At 40.5% G+C, this 14,749-nt stretch overlaps 1 protein-coding gene across 1 annotated transcript in view; it reads left to right on the top strand.

Annotated features, from left to right (window-relative positions):
- LOC146391929 (protein NLRC3-like) overlaps positions 1 to 14,749 on the top strand; it is a 152,152-nt gene that overhangs the window by 59,595 nt on the left and 77,808 nt on the right. The window lies entirely within an intron of this gene.

Genomic DNA, 14,749 nt, shown 5'->3' with positions numbered 1-14,749 from the left:
GTCAGAAGCTTCGGGCGGCGCGACGTCCGGCCGATCTATTGAGTAAGTTAAAGTGACCCAAGCTATGAAAGAATTGCATACATGCTTACAATACAATACACCACATATAATCTAGAAACAGAATAGAGGTCTGTGTGTTCAGCAGCCTGCTGCATTGGAGTTTGCCTGGTAACAGATGACTCAGACGGAGTCAGGAAGTATACTTCTAAAATGTCTTTGTTTGTCGAGTGAGGTCATGCACTGAGGTCAAGACACACATAGGCTGCCTGTACACACATACACAGTATATAGACTTGTTTTGCTTGTAAACAGCATGTTCATGTTCTGTTCTGAAGTGCAGTAAGTGAAATAACAGGAAGCATCTGGCGGTGGCGGAGGAACAGAGGAAGGAACTGTTCTTTTTTTGAATGTGTCCAAGGTCGGAATTACTGGAACTGATGCACGTTATCTATCTGCTTTGACGCATGATGCCCGTCATCAACTATGTTATATATATGACTGCTCATTTATTGTTCTGGGGAGATCGACGCTATTTGTATGCCAGTGCTCATCTCCACCACACATGTGTGTAAATAAAATCATAGGTTTTATCCGATACCGGTGCCAAACCGGTACTTTTGAAATGGTGCCGGTGCTTAAACAGTGCTCAAACTGGTGCTTAAAGAATGGAGAACACAAAATTGGTCCAAAAACCTCTCATGTTCAGCTGTTTTTTTTGTAAAAAGATAACAATGTTAGACTTTTCTGCAGCTATAGGGCATATATGGTATCACTCTTGGCTGGTAGCAGCGCTTAATCAATGGAAAAAACACAAACTTTGTCCAAAAACCTCTCATGTTTAACTGTTTTCCACTTTTTCTTTGGTCATTTTAGCCTTTTTGGCCAGGGTGAAGGGAGTATCTGCCATCAAACAAGAAGACAGCTGCATGTAACTACGATGGTGTTTGCTAGTTCACCTTACATGCATTAATGTAATAACGTGGTTAGCCTACTCAACGTAAATTACACACGAACAACATTAAACTACTCATGCAGAGAAGAACGGCTGCTGCTGCTGCCATCATCATCCGTCATCATTTCTGCTACACTGGCAGGGCTAGGGGCCAGGACTCTCCTCGTCGGGTTTTTGGGGGATGTTGTTAACTCCGGGTCCGATAACAGGCACCACACCCGCAGTAGATGCGCTTGGTGTGAGGTCTCGCAGCAAGCTATCAAATACGGCGCATTTTTCGGCTTTTAAAAAAAACACTATGCGTCGCCAGGTTTTCATCGGATTTGAGGTGTTACCTCCTTTGACAGTATCACAGTATCACCCTTAAAGCACTTGTTGCTGAGTTTGCATATTTTGCTGTGAAGTACAGCCAGACTTTTGACCGCTTCGCCTTGGGCATTTTTAATCTGTAGCTCTGCTCTAAAAGAACGTACATACCTGGACCCGCCTACTATCCTCGGAAACGTAAAATGATTGGCTAGAATTCAAAGTGTATCACAGCTCAGGAAAAAAAAGCACCAAAATAAAGCACCGAAATGTGCGCCGCTTTTCGGTCTGGTTACTACTGTTTATGTCAGAACCGGTGCATTCATGGCACCGGATTCTGGTACCCATCCCTAGTTTTGACGCACAATGGACCTGCAGTCGTTTGTCTCTCACCTCAAAATAAAAACCAGGACAATATATACACACACAAATTATTTTTGTTTTATCTACTTGTTTAATGTTATCTACATTTGGTTAACCAACTAAAGGAGTTTTAATTTTCTAGTGACAATTGTTCACTATTTTCAAATGTAAAATTTTATTTTCTTTAATGTCAAGCATTTCTGAATTGAAGAAAGAGATGTAAAAAAACAACAACAGGTATACATTTGAAGTGGAGATTGGGCTGATGGTTTGCATGACTGAGTGTATTTGTCGCAATCTCTCATTGTAGAGTATTAATTGACATGACACAAGATCTCAAAATGACCTCAGTGATATGTACAAAGTGGTGTTTTCTTTGTTGTTGGGTTTTTTGTTTGTGTCTTTTTGCTTAAGTTTTAATGTTTTGAATAAAAACAATGAAATAAATTGCATTCAATCCCGCATAAATAACCTGCACATTATAGCTTTAAGTCTCTGTCTTTATATGTCTTGTTTGATGCACTATTAAACACTGAACTTCATAAAACTGCCAAAGAGACAGAATCAGGAGATCAGAACTCTAAGAGAACACATAGAGAGAAACTAAAAACTAAAGGCAACATACATGAACCTCTTAAATAACACTTACAAGACAATGAAACAGGGCATATAATGAGGGGATACATAAACAGTATAAAACAGGATAAAATACGTTATAAAAGAGAGAAAAAGAAACAATTGGGCAGATTTCTGTAGTAAAATGAGACCTGAGAAACCAATAAAAAGAAAATCTGAGGCATTAGACCAATTCATAATGTTTTCAATTTTACTGCACGTCAACTCTGTGGCATTATAATAAGTTAAATTTGGCAAGACAGGTGGTGCGGACATATTCAGTTTTTCCGGCGTCACTCCGCCTCCGCTCAGCCTGGCCCACCAGAGGATTTCGATCCAGTGTTCTGGGAATCCATCCTACCTGACAAACCATCCTACCCGTTGTTTCTACCCATGCACACAATATGAAATTAAGTGCCAAACCATCCTACCTTTGTAAATGTGACGTACAAGCATACTTTAACAGCTATAATTAAGTAGCAAATCGTCCTACCTTTGTTAATATAAGCTAGAAGCATACTTTAACAGCTAAAATTAAGTGGCATACCATCCTACCTTTGTGAATATGAGCCAGAAGCATAATTTTACAGGTAGAATTTAGTGGCAAATCATCTTACCTTTGTTAATAAGACCTAGAAACATACTCTGACGGGTAAAATTATGTGCCAAACCATGCTACCTTTGTGAATGTGACCTACAAGCATACTTTAACAGGTTAAATAAAGAGTGGCAAACAGTCCAGGCTTTATGAATGTGAGCTACAAGCATACTCTGATGGGCAAAGTTAAGTGGCAAACCGTCATACCTACTTCAATTTGTGCTGGAATTACTCTGTGACAGCAGAAATGTGCATAAACTACTTATGGTAGGACGTTTTGCCAAAGTAGGACGTTTTGTCAGAACACCGGTCCACAGGAGGATTCGCGGTCTGGTTCGCCTCCCCTTTCCCAGAGTAAGTGAAGCTCACACAGCCAACGCTCCGTTTCCTCTGGGCAAACAGAAGTGGTAAGCAACAATGACCGTTTTTCTAATGCTTATCCTGAACTCATGAACATAACAAACCATAAATCCACTCCTGAGACTTTGAAGACTTTCTGACATGCTAGTGAATCTAAGACTGCTAATCTAGAGGTAGTTGATTCAGTGTCTGTTAATACTGCCAACTCCTGCTCTGAGGATTTAAGAACCTGTTTTCATTCTGCTCCATTTTAGCCCCTATACGCTGGGGCAAGAGGGGGCAATGGCCCCTTAAACAAACGTCCTGCCCCCTTAAGTCAAACTTTTAGATGTTGAGAATGAAAATAATAGATTACCCACAAACTGAATATGGACAAGATTTACTACAGTAACTGAAAAATATGTGCTCAAATTGTGGTCATAAATATTTTGTACTTCAGTACTTAAATCAGTTTTGTACTTGTAAATCAGGATTTGTATGTGTAAAAAGAATTTGTGTGTGCGTAAAAAAGATTTGTATATGTAAAAAGAATTTGTGTGTGTGTAAAAAAGATTTGTGTGTGGACTTGTGTGTTACAAGTACGAATTTTGACCGTATTTTTCTTCCTTTCATCTGATTGGCCAATGTCATGTCAATCACAAATTTAACTATCCAATCAGAGAACAAATGAGAGGGGTGCTTTATGGAGCTTCAGGTGTTTGAAGGCAATAAATGTCCTTTTACATGCCAGCCCAGCGTTTTCCTTCATCACCACAAAGGAATAACAGTCTATGGTGGTCCGAGTTTTGTGATTTTTGTGTCAAAGGTTTACATGCTTAATAGAGATTGAAAATGTGACGTCATTCAGGGGTAAAACCGCAAAGGACTCTGGGAACTCGTGGCAAGAGGTACTAGCGCATGCAGGCTTTCAATTGAAATCAGTTACACAGCAATAAAAAGAAACACAAAAAATGGCAAGAAGCTGTTGTATTATTAACTGCAATAGCTGGTCGCATGACAGCCACGGGAAGCCGACGGGTAAAGAGATCGGTTGTTATCGGATTACGTCATTGAAGAGAAATTGTTCGAGCCATGTTTCCGAAGTAACAAAGAGGCGATGGATGGCCTGGATTGCAGCCATTCAAAGACCAAATATAACGTCCCAGAACACTCCAGCTCACATGTCAGTCTGCTCCAAGCATTCCGACAAAGGTCAGTGTTTTGTAGTAGTTGATACGTCATTTTTCATAACATAATTGGTGATATAGGTTACAAGCAAGTCTGGCGCTGAACAGAAATTGTTGCGCTATGCTCCTTTGTTTATTGTGCATAAATAGTGAATTGTCCTGACACAATATTGCGTTTCGCTTCTGTTATTACCATGGCACATTGACAAAAACATATACTTTTATTCACAGGATAAAACAGTTGTTTTGTATCACTAATTGCCCAGTACGATTACAGCATACAATATTATTGTCACTGCTACATTTCTGTAATGCATACCACAAATTATTTCCACTACTAATTAATTACTGTTGAGCTTAAAGGTCCTATTAATAAACGGTTAACGAATGTGTATTTATGAAGACGATTTGTGAGACTGGTAAACTTACGTTTGTTCGTACGATGGTCTTTTGTTCTACACGGTGCATTTCAAGGTCCTGTACCCATCCGTCAGTAAACTGTACCTAGGCTTGTTGCAGTGACCTGAAGTCACTAAAAACTTCATGAGTGTATGCACTCACTCCAAGAACCGTATAATTATAACCTTAACATTTGGGGGCTTCGTCCGGTGGTTGAGGAGGGAGAGAATTGGAGGTGTAGAAATTCGGTGGTCTGAGGTGGTCAGATGGGCAGACATGAGTGCCAGTGGTCGAAGTGAGTGGGCATAAGCCGGCTTATCCAAAGGTAAGGCACTACCTGTTGAATTATTTCCAAAGTGTGCCAAATTGGACATGATAAAATTTAAGTCTACTCACTGAAATTACTGGTAGATGTCTGTTTTGATTTTGATGAAAAATCTCATGAGTTGAAGCAGTTAGAGTCTGCTAAGAAGAAGTTAAAGCAGTTAGAGTCTGCTAAAGCAGTTAGAGTCTGCTAAGAAATTGGGTTGGAGTCCCAAGGAAAAGGAAAACAGTGAAAGTGAGTTCGAGGCTCACGTAGGATTTAGGGAATTTGGTCATTTTGTGGGTTAAAGTCCCGGTTGGTCATTAGGTCAGACCTTTGTTGGTCATTTTGTGGGTTGGAGTCCCCATTGTCCATCAGGGTAGATCTGCCTCAGTCATACACTTGTTTTGGGTGTTGACTGTTGTTTCAAAGTATTATAAATTATTCTAGAACAGAACCGTGGCGGTTCTAAGAAGCGCAGTGCTCAGACATAACGCTTGCCAATGCCAAGGACGCTTAGGCATTGTCCTCGAAGAAGGATAGTCAGTTGGTCACTGTGGAGCTTGGGGCACTCCAGAATAACTAGGAGTTAGAGTCTCCTTACCGTTTGGAATGGTAGTCTGCGCTTTTTTGGCCAGGAGAAGTTGGACTTCGGGTGTGTAACTTTAACTTAAAACTTGGGGGTAAGCCTTGGCTGTGAAATGCCAAAAATAGAGCTTCAGGCAAAGTTTGGGTTGGTTGACGCTTTTAAATTAACTTAGGGATTTTAGAGATGAGGCCAGAAACAGTTAGAGTCTGATACTGGTTAATTGATCACAAAAAAGTTGGACTTTATCGGTTGGACCGTTAACTTAAATTTGTCGAAATTGGTTAGGTGCTAAAGCTGTCGGGCCTGACAGTGGTTGTACATATAAGACGTCTTTGTAATATAAAATAAGAGAGTTTGGACATGGACATGTCTAAGAGGGGGCCCATTATTTTTGTAACAGTGCACTTAGAGAAAACCTGTCAGGTGATTTTGTTTTGTGTTTTGATGAGCTAATAATCAGCTCTCTTTTTCTCATTTTTGTTCTAAGCAGGCCTGCAACAGTGAATAACAGCGCTGACAAATTCTCGGGGAGAGCAAATATAAGGTGGGCTTTCCAGATTACAACTGGCTGAGGAGAAAGCTACCTGTGGGGACCTGATCAGGTCGTAAGTCCCTGTCTAAAAGAATTGTAGCGAGTCAATCCAGTCAAAAAGCATAAAGAATTATTTTACTATGACAAAATAAAACAAATGAATGAGCTCATTTTGCTGAGGGTGGAGAATCTGATCACTTGCGCGGGAGGCTCCACTATTAGCAAAAAATATGGTGTGAATGCATGTGAGTGGATGTGTGTGACTGGATGAAGGTGGGGATGAATAAATGTGGTCAAACAATTTGCTTTTACCAGAGAAAATGTCTGTTTTATTGACTAGGGTTATATTATGGTATTATAGTATATTGTTGGGAGAATGCCAAATTCTAAAGGGGAAACGTTTTTTGATATAACTCATGTTACCATTAACTGAAGAAACACATGACTGATAACTGTTCTGTTTTAAGTTTATTTTTATGACATAGATTGCATCATGAGTGGGGAAAACTGGGCATTTTTAGTTTTGACACATGAAATGTGTCAAAAAAGGGGGGAAAGGTTTAATTTGAAATGGGTTTTAGGATCATTTTATGACTTTGGGTTTTTGGTCATTTGGTTATGGTAAAACTGAAGCAGAAATTGTTATTTTTGTTATTTTTATGTTGGGGTTGAAGGATTAAAGTGAACTGAATCCTGTTTAGAAGATACAATGCCAGTGTTTTAAAGCTGTGTACAAATCTTAGAGGGAAATTGTGGGACACGTTGACAAAAAGATATGCTTTGGGGAAAACTAGTGAAGGTTGTAGGAGTAGAACAGGTTTGATTTCTTTTTGGATCTCTAGAAGAAGTGGTTATAATGTAGGCTTACACATACAGATATTACATAGATTTATTTTTAGGATAAAGGGGTGAGCTTCTAAGTAGAAATGATTTTTTATACATATTGCATTTTGTGCCTTTAAAGGAGTTGTGGCTCAATTCGTCTCTTGAGGGTCACGAGCCTTTGGCTAGCGCTATGATTAGCCAATCTACTGTGAGGATGATATGAGTTATTGAAGGATTGCACACGCTTACAGACATAGAGTCCATAAACACACATGACAGTATTGATTCCAGGCAAAAGGCCTCAAATTAATTTAGCTTTTAACTGAACTCAAAGAAGGACCAAAGGAAGGAAAGCATATATTTTGGTTAAATCTGATAAACTAGAATTAGAAGGTATTGTTACATTAAAATGAGCAAAATGAAATAAAAAGGCTATACCAAAAACAGGTTATAACATAGGAAATGTGAGGTTTTAAAATGAAGTTAGTGTTAACACACAGGAGTTGTTTTTAGGCAGCGTTTAGCTATGATGAAATGTATGCATGAGTAATTGCTTATATGCTTAACCTTAATTGATTAAAGTGGTTGTTTTCTTTTGGAGCTTTTAGTTGAATAGGCGCTTATAATGATTTGTTTGTGATTTTTTGTGAAAGGTGACTTTAGATTAGAGTTAAGGCACTTGCAGCAGCGACAGTTTTGTGTACAGGATGTTGATGATCAGATAAGGGAAAATAGAGCGAGCAACCGGACGTGAAAGCAGCGTTTTAAGAGTTTTAAAATGATGAGTAACGTTGAAGAATTTATATAAATACAAGTCAATAAGTAAAGAACATAATTAGAATCATGCTTTTGATTAAAGAGTCCCAAAGATGATGAGTTAAGGAGGAGCAGGAAAAGGTGTTTTGTTTCCTTTGCAGAAGATCTCGGCGACCAGAAGGGGGGTGAGGATACTGGAGGCCCGAGGCCTGATGGACCACAAGAGAGGGACGCAGAAAAAAACCTAATCTCACGCATGGAGTGTTCTCGAGTGGGAGCTGGTGTTTATTACTGGACCACTTAGATGACATGAGGTTGTTGTCTGATTTGCTGAGCCAGAGGACGGCTAGAGAGGGTCAGAGCAATAACACAAGTAAAGTGTGGTGACCCTCTGAAGAGGGTCACCAAGAGAGGGAGTGTGGAGAGCAGGGAAATTATTTTACTGCTATTGTCCAGATTAATAATATAATCTACAGTATTGATATTGCATTCAGATGTTTAAACAGTGTGTGTCTTTTAGAAAGACGAAAGCCACAGGCTGACAGGAAACTGCAGGGTTGCAGAGAGTTTGCAGAAGTGAAACCGAAAGCATTCTGAGGAGCTGGTTAGACGAGGCTATGTGAATAACTAGGGTATTCGAATTGTCTGTTATACTTTTAGATTCTTTTATTAAGTTTTTAGTAGAGGTTCTTGATTAAAACATTTATTCAACATAGTACATGTAGTTTCAGTTAGGTTGTTACACATAAGGATGAGCCTCTGTTCTGGTGAAAGGTCAGAAGTGCAACGGGTGAGATGAGAGAGCATTTGAGGACGACATATACACACACACACACACACTCAGTTAGAGAGAATCATTTATAGGTGAGAGGTTAGTTATGTTTGCTCGCAACTGTGAAAGAGGAACAGTTTCCAGACGAGAACTGGAAGTCAAAAGGTTGACAGGAAATACCGGCCATGAAGATAGAAGACAATGTTCTTTTAAACCGTGTTAAAAGTCATTGTGGTTTTGATGTGACCTATGTATGAAATGTATCTGTGACGTACGAAGAGGCGTCATTAATTCAAACCCTGATGCTATAAAAATCTGTGTATGCTTTGATTAAGTCGAAGATCAGCCCTGTCTGCGAACGGAACTGGTCTTCCCACGAGTGTATTCATTAAAATCAATTGTTTGACCAAGTTCTGGACCATGGTTGTTTGTGCTCTCCTCCTCAATATTTGAACCTTAACAAATTATAAATATGAGCGTGGTAAAAGTTGGGCCCCACGCTAATGTCTTTTGTCCACTCTGTGTGCTCGTAAGGGTCTAACCCTTTCACTCCTTTGATTTTTTCCTCGTATCTTTTCTTTGCCTTTTCGTCGAGTCTGTCTTTGTACGGTCCGGCATTGTTCTTCTTCGTTTTGTACATTCCTTTTATGGGGGGCAAAGAAAAACCAAGATGGTATTGGAACCGGAGAATGAACGTTTTGCGGTTCTGCAAATGCTTGCATTTGATGGGGTACTTGGATTGTTTTGCCATGAGTTCCCGGCATGCAATGCGCGAAAGTCAGGTGGTCTGTCAATCTCTATATAGCGACCTCCAGAGCCTTTTCAACTGCGCTGCGGACCTCGGGGGAGGGGGGGTATTGTGGAAATGACAGTCTTCAATAGTGGGGATAGTTACAAAGTTTTCTTCGTTATGAATTAACATACATGTTTTTATTGAACATTTGAAGAACCAGCAAAAAAAAACCCCAGAAACTATTGTAGAGGACATAAAGTCAGAGATAGAAACGACAAGGAGCAGGTGAATCTAGTACAGGTAGAGCTGCTGCAAAAACCCACAGTTACATACTATTGCATTTGTTCTGTAGATGCATTTACCAGAAGCGCTAGAGGGCGCTAGTGAGTATGTTGTTGTTGTGGCATTTGGGAAGAAGAAAAAAAAGGAAAAATAAAGAAAGGAATTATCTCCGGTGATCCTCTGTTCCTACCTGCGTGTGTGTGTAGTGCCTGCTGAACTAACACCACACAACACCAGCGCAACGATTTCTGGATCCTTGGCTTTCAGTTAGCATTAGCAGCACATGCTGTGTCCGATGTGAAAGGACCTTTATGCTGTGCACTGTGACTCACAGCAATAGTCCCGGGTCAGCCCTGACTTTGTGTTAAACTAATCCTAAAGTAATAATGATATTTCTAACCACTGATATACCACAACTTTATCCTTTCAACAGCTGTTGAAAGTTAGGGGACCTAGCTGCTATCGGATATTTATATAGAGATCCTCCAGCTTCAAACTGTATTACCCTTCAAGGACCTGCAGTTCAAAAAAGCGCCCCTCCGACAGCCAAACCCATCTGTTCTCTGATTGGATAGTTAAATTTGTGATTGACATTTCATTGGCCAATCACATGAAAGGAAGAAAAATAGGGTCAAAAATCGTACTTGTAACTTGAAACTTGAGTGCAGAGTTTCACGGGTATTTTTTGGCTAAGTCCACACACAAATCTTTTTTACACACACACAAATTCTTTTTACAATTACAAATCTTTTTTACACACACACAAATTCTTTTTACACATACAAATCTTTTTTACACACACACAAATTCTTTTTACACATACAAATCCTGATTTACAAGTACAAAACTGCTTTACAAGTACAAAATATTTATGACCACAATTTGAGCCCATAGAAAAATCTGCTGGAAAAAGCACAAATTAAACGATAGATTTCACGTCTCATCTGCTCTTTGCCTCCGTACACTGTTTGTGCGCAGGCTCACACAGCACTGGGCAGAGAACTCCCAATCCCCCTAGCAAAACATCCATGACACGCATGTGCGCAGGCTGATGAAGTTCATTCAGTGCCTCACCTCCCGATGTTGTTATTGGAGCAGGGAGGGATATAGACAGCAACAAACAGTATGGCTGAAATTTCCCTCGGTAGGTAGAACGGTCTGCACTTGATGATCATAAGCTCCAGCAGAGGTGAACAGTGTTTGCAAGCCACAACAGTATCACGGCACCAGGCATCGTTGATGTAAACACAGAGTCCCCCTACTCGAGTCTTACCCCCTTCGGCAAGAGCTCTGTCTGCTCGAAAGCATGTTAGCCGGTTGCGTTGAATGGCGCTGTCAGAAATGTTGTTGTTAAGCCAATTTTCCACAAAGACACAACATTCCCTCACTGACTTCAAGGTGGACCAAAGCGTCCATGATCCAGCCTGTTGTCCAGGGAGCACATGTTGGACAACTTGCTCTACCTCGTGAGTTAGCGCCACCCCAGCGTAGGCCTTGTGTTGAGTCAAGTCCTGATTAGACAAATTGTGACCACAAATTTGACCAACCTAAAAAAAACAAACAAACAAGAAAAGGCCACTCGCTGATTTAATCACTCTTGAACTTGATCTTGGATTGGTTTGAATCCACTAGTCAACTCAGGTGAGTCAGGCATGTTGTCAGTGTTACAGTCTAAAGACATGTAAGTACAACTGGTAACTCTACATTGGCTATAGGTGTGACTGTTAACGTAAATCATTAGATTAGATTAGATGACTCTTTATTGTGTCCCTTAGGAGAAATGATGAGAGATGTATTAGGGGAACAAATCATTGTCTGTCTGTATTTACCCTGTAATGAACTGGCGAAATGTTCAGGGTGTGCAGAGGAGTCGAGAAAGACATAAAGAGAGAGGAACTACATCTGTCGTGGGGTGTGGTGTGTGGCTAAGAAGGCTTTACAATTTGGTCTCAATTTACAGTGCTTTTATGTTAACACTGTACCAGTGTTGATCTGCTGGACCATGTGATGGCCAAACCCGTGGCCACACTCTAAAGTCGGTAACTCTTGTATTTTAATTTCTTCATTTGAACATAGTAACACACTTTAGTTGTCACGGCAAGTGAGAAGAGCCGTGTGGAAAAGGAAAAGGAGGATCCAAACGCAGGCAGTCGTGAAGGTGTGAAGGTGATTTATTGAACACGAAAATAAAGAGAGGCAAACGGCAAAACGGAGAACTAAACTATACTGGGACAACTAAACTACTGAGCAAGAACAAGAACACGAACCTGAACATAAAGGAAGGAAGACGATGGTACATGATGATGACGGCAGGGAACACACGGATGAAACATGGTGGATACACAGACGGACCAACAACTACAATGACAGAGGACACAACTTAAATACACACAGAGAAACACAGGGGAATTACACACAGGTGGTGGACACAGCTGGGAATAATCAACGAGACGAGAGGTAAAACTGAACACATTCACATGAGACAGACCTTCACAATAAAACAGGAAACAAGAGATCACTACACGAGGACGCAGACAGGACACAGAACTAAACTCACACAAAACATGAGGACACAAATCCTTAACCACGAGTAAACAGAAACATGGAACTTAAATAGTAACCAACAAATCACAAAGGTAACACAACGATCATTCAAGAGATAAACGAAAACATAATAAACTCAAAATGCTGGGTCGAACCGACCCAGAATCGTGACATTAGTTTCCAATAACTTTATTGATGGGTTTGGATACATTTGTTCTATTTGTAAGCGTGCACATTTAGTTCACTTATGTATTCATACCGCTTCATTACTTTGATTTTTGACTAACCTTTGTCTTTTTATTTCTTACCTGCCATCATCCCTGGGAGTTGCTGGACAAAAGATGGTAGCCAGGGTTTGAAACCATTAAATGCAAAGGGGATAATTGGACCACACCACCACTTCCTACTGAAGGGGAGAATGTGTGTTTTCTTTAATTTAAAAACAAAGTATATGTATTTAATTAAATATTTGAGTTTAGGGTTTAATGGTATAGCGCAGAGTGTACTTAAGCCTTGCCAAGAACAAGAAAAGGGGACTGGTCAATGGAGAAGTTTCGGGTGGACTATAGGGAAAGAAGTCAATGAGATGGGATTTAGTTGCACAGACCTTAGCCCAACAGTGGCCTTGTCAGTGTTGCCACCTTGGTTATATGACCAAATAATTCCTGACTTTTATTTGCTACGTAAGGGAGGGGGGGTGACTAAAAGCCAGGTACAAGATCGTATAGTGGGAAGGTACTCAGGTTATGTGAAGATTTTTACTGATGCGTCAAAACTGTTGGATAACAGAGTGGGTGTTGCATTTGTTCTCCCAGACATAGGTTATATGGCGAGTGAATGAATTACAGATGGTTTGGCAGTTTATACTGGGGAGCTTGTAGCAATTTTAATGGCTTTGACCTGGGTGGAGGACGCACCAATGGGGAGGTATTTGGTTTGCTCAGACTCTAGCAGCGCACTGGTGAGTATAGGTAATATGTCTTCGGACTCTAGACAAGATATGGTTTTTGAGGTATGTCATTTATTGTATAGGATTAAACATAGAGGGATAGAAGTGATTTTCTTATGGGTTCCTGCGCATATCGGTGTTGCTGGTAATGAACAGGCCGATAAGTTTGCAAAAGGTGCAGCAAGACGAAGTTGTGTGGGTTTGACTATCAAATACAGTAAAAGTGAGGTGAAAAGTTTAATCAAGGTAAAGTTGAAGGAGAAGTGGCAGGCACAATGGAACAGGGATGGGAAAGGCAGGTATTATTATAGCATGCATAAAACAGTCGGGCAATGTAGAAGGGGCTATCGAAGTAGAAGAGACGAGGATATAATCTCGAGAGTTAGGTTTGGTCACACAGGCTTATAGCACACTTAAAAAGATGGGCAAACATGACACAGGGACTTGTGACTTCTGTGGACAGGAGGAGACGTTTGAGCATGTTGTGTTGGAGTGCGGTAAGTACAAGTGAGAAAGGGAAAGATTGAAGTCTGACTTGCAAGAAAATAGTGTTCCCCTACGGGTGAGAGACATATTTCAAAGGGATGCAGGGGATGTTGTTTTTAGGGCAGTGTTTGGCTTTTTACGATTGACGGGTGTGTATCCGAGACTGTAGATTACAAAACCGTTCCGACCCACACTCCTTTCCAGAAGGTGGCGGTAAATGCACCTAAAAGTTGTTTCCAACTGCCATTAAAATGTAGGAGAAGAAGAAGAAGAAGGGTTTAATGGTTTTTAATTTTCTTCTTTAGTGTTTAGTTTATTAACAAACTAGATTGCACTGCATTGTGTTGTGATTTATGATTGTGTTTGTTTGTCACCCTTCATGTGTCACAATGGTCTGATCAGCCATTATATATACCCCTGTGTGTCATTTCATGTTTAGGTCAATTATGTTTGTTTGGGCAGTCCTTTGGTTTGTTAAGTTTACAGTCTTTGCCTGAGTTCAGTTTTGTTTCTTTGACCTCTTTTATGAGCTCAACATTTATTACTTTTGTAAATATAATTTTTGGGGGTTAAATAAATGAAAACTATATTTTTCTAATAATTCCTGGGACTCCTCCTGTTTTTCAACTCGGTCCATCACAGACCAGAAATGGACTCGTTTATCTGTGCAGTTTTATTCATTTACAGCGAATTGGTACAGTTTGTGTACTGTGCACATCTGTGGTGCTCTGCTGCATCACACAATGTGAAGCTTGGAGAGGGGGGGGGGGGAAGCAGCTAGTTCAATTAAGGAAAAAATAGATCTTTTGACATCTCAGATGAGCTTTTTCCCAGTCCTGCCTCCACTTTTTGGAGCTAAAGCCCCACAGCATGCTCCGTCAATGATGCTCTGGGTCTGTAGTCCCATCCTGTGTCTACCAGCTTTTCTCTAGTGAGAAACATGGGATGGGGAAAAATTGTAAAACTCTATTTTTTAATTAAATTCTCTAGTAGAAAGAAATCTTTATACATCAGGCATCCTCCCTCCGACCCTGAACATCACCAAAACATCCCTCTTTCCCACGTCTCCTTTCAGGTCTGTTCCACAGGGCCATAGCGCAGAGTGGCACAGCCATCTCCAGCTGGTCCGTTAACTACCAACCCCTCAAATACACCAAGATCCTGGCATGGAAGGTAGGTTGCACCTACGCAGAGATGGCTGACCTGGTTGACTGCCTG

This window comes from Perissodus microlepis, chromosome 3 (assembly GCF_051167445.1).
Source record: "Perissodus microlepis isolate ML-2025 ecotype Zambia chromosome 3, ASM5116744v1, whole genome shotgun sequence".
NCBI lineage: Eukaryota > Metazoa > Chordata > Actinopteri > Cichliformes > Cichlidae > Perissodus > Perissodus microlepis.
Note: the sequence above shows the minus strand (reverse complement) of the source record. Positions and strands in the feature narration are given on the sequence as shown.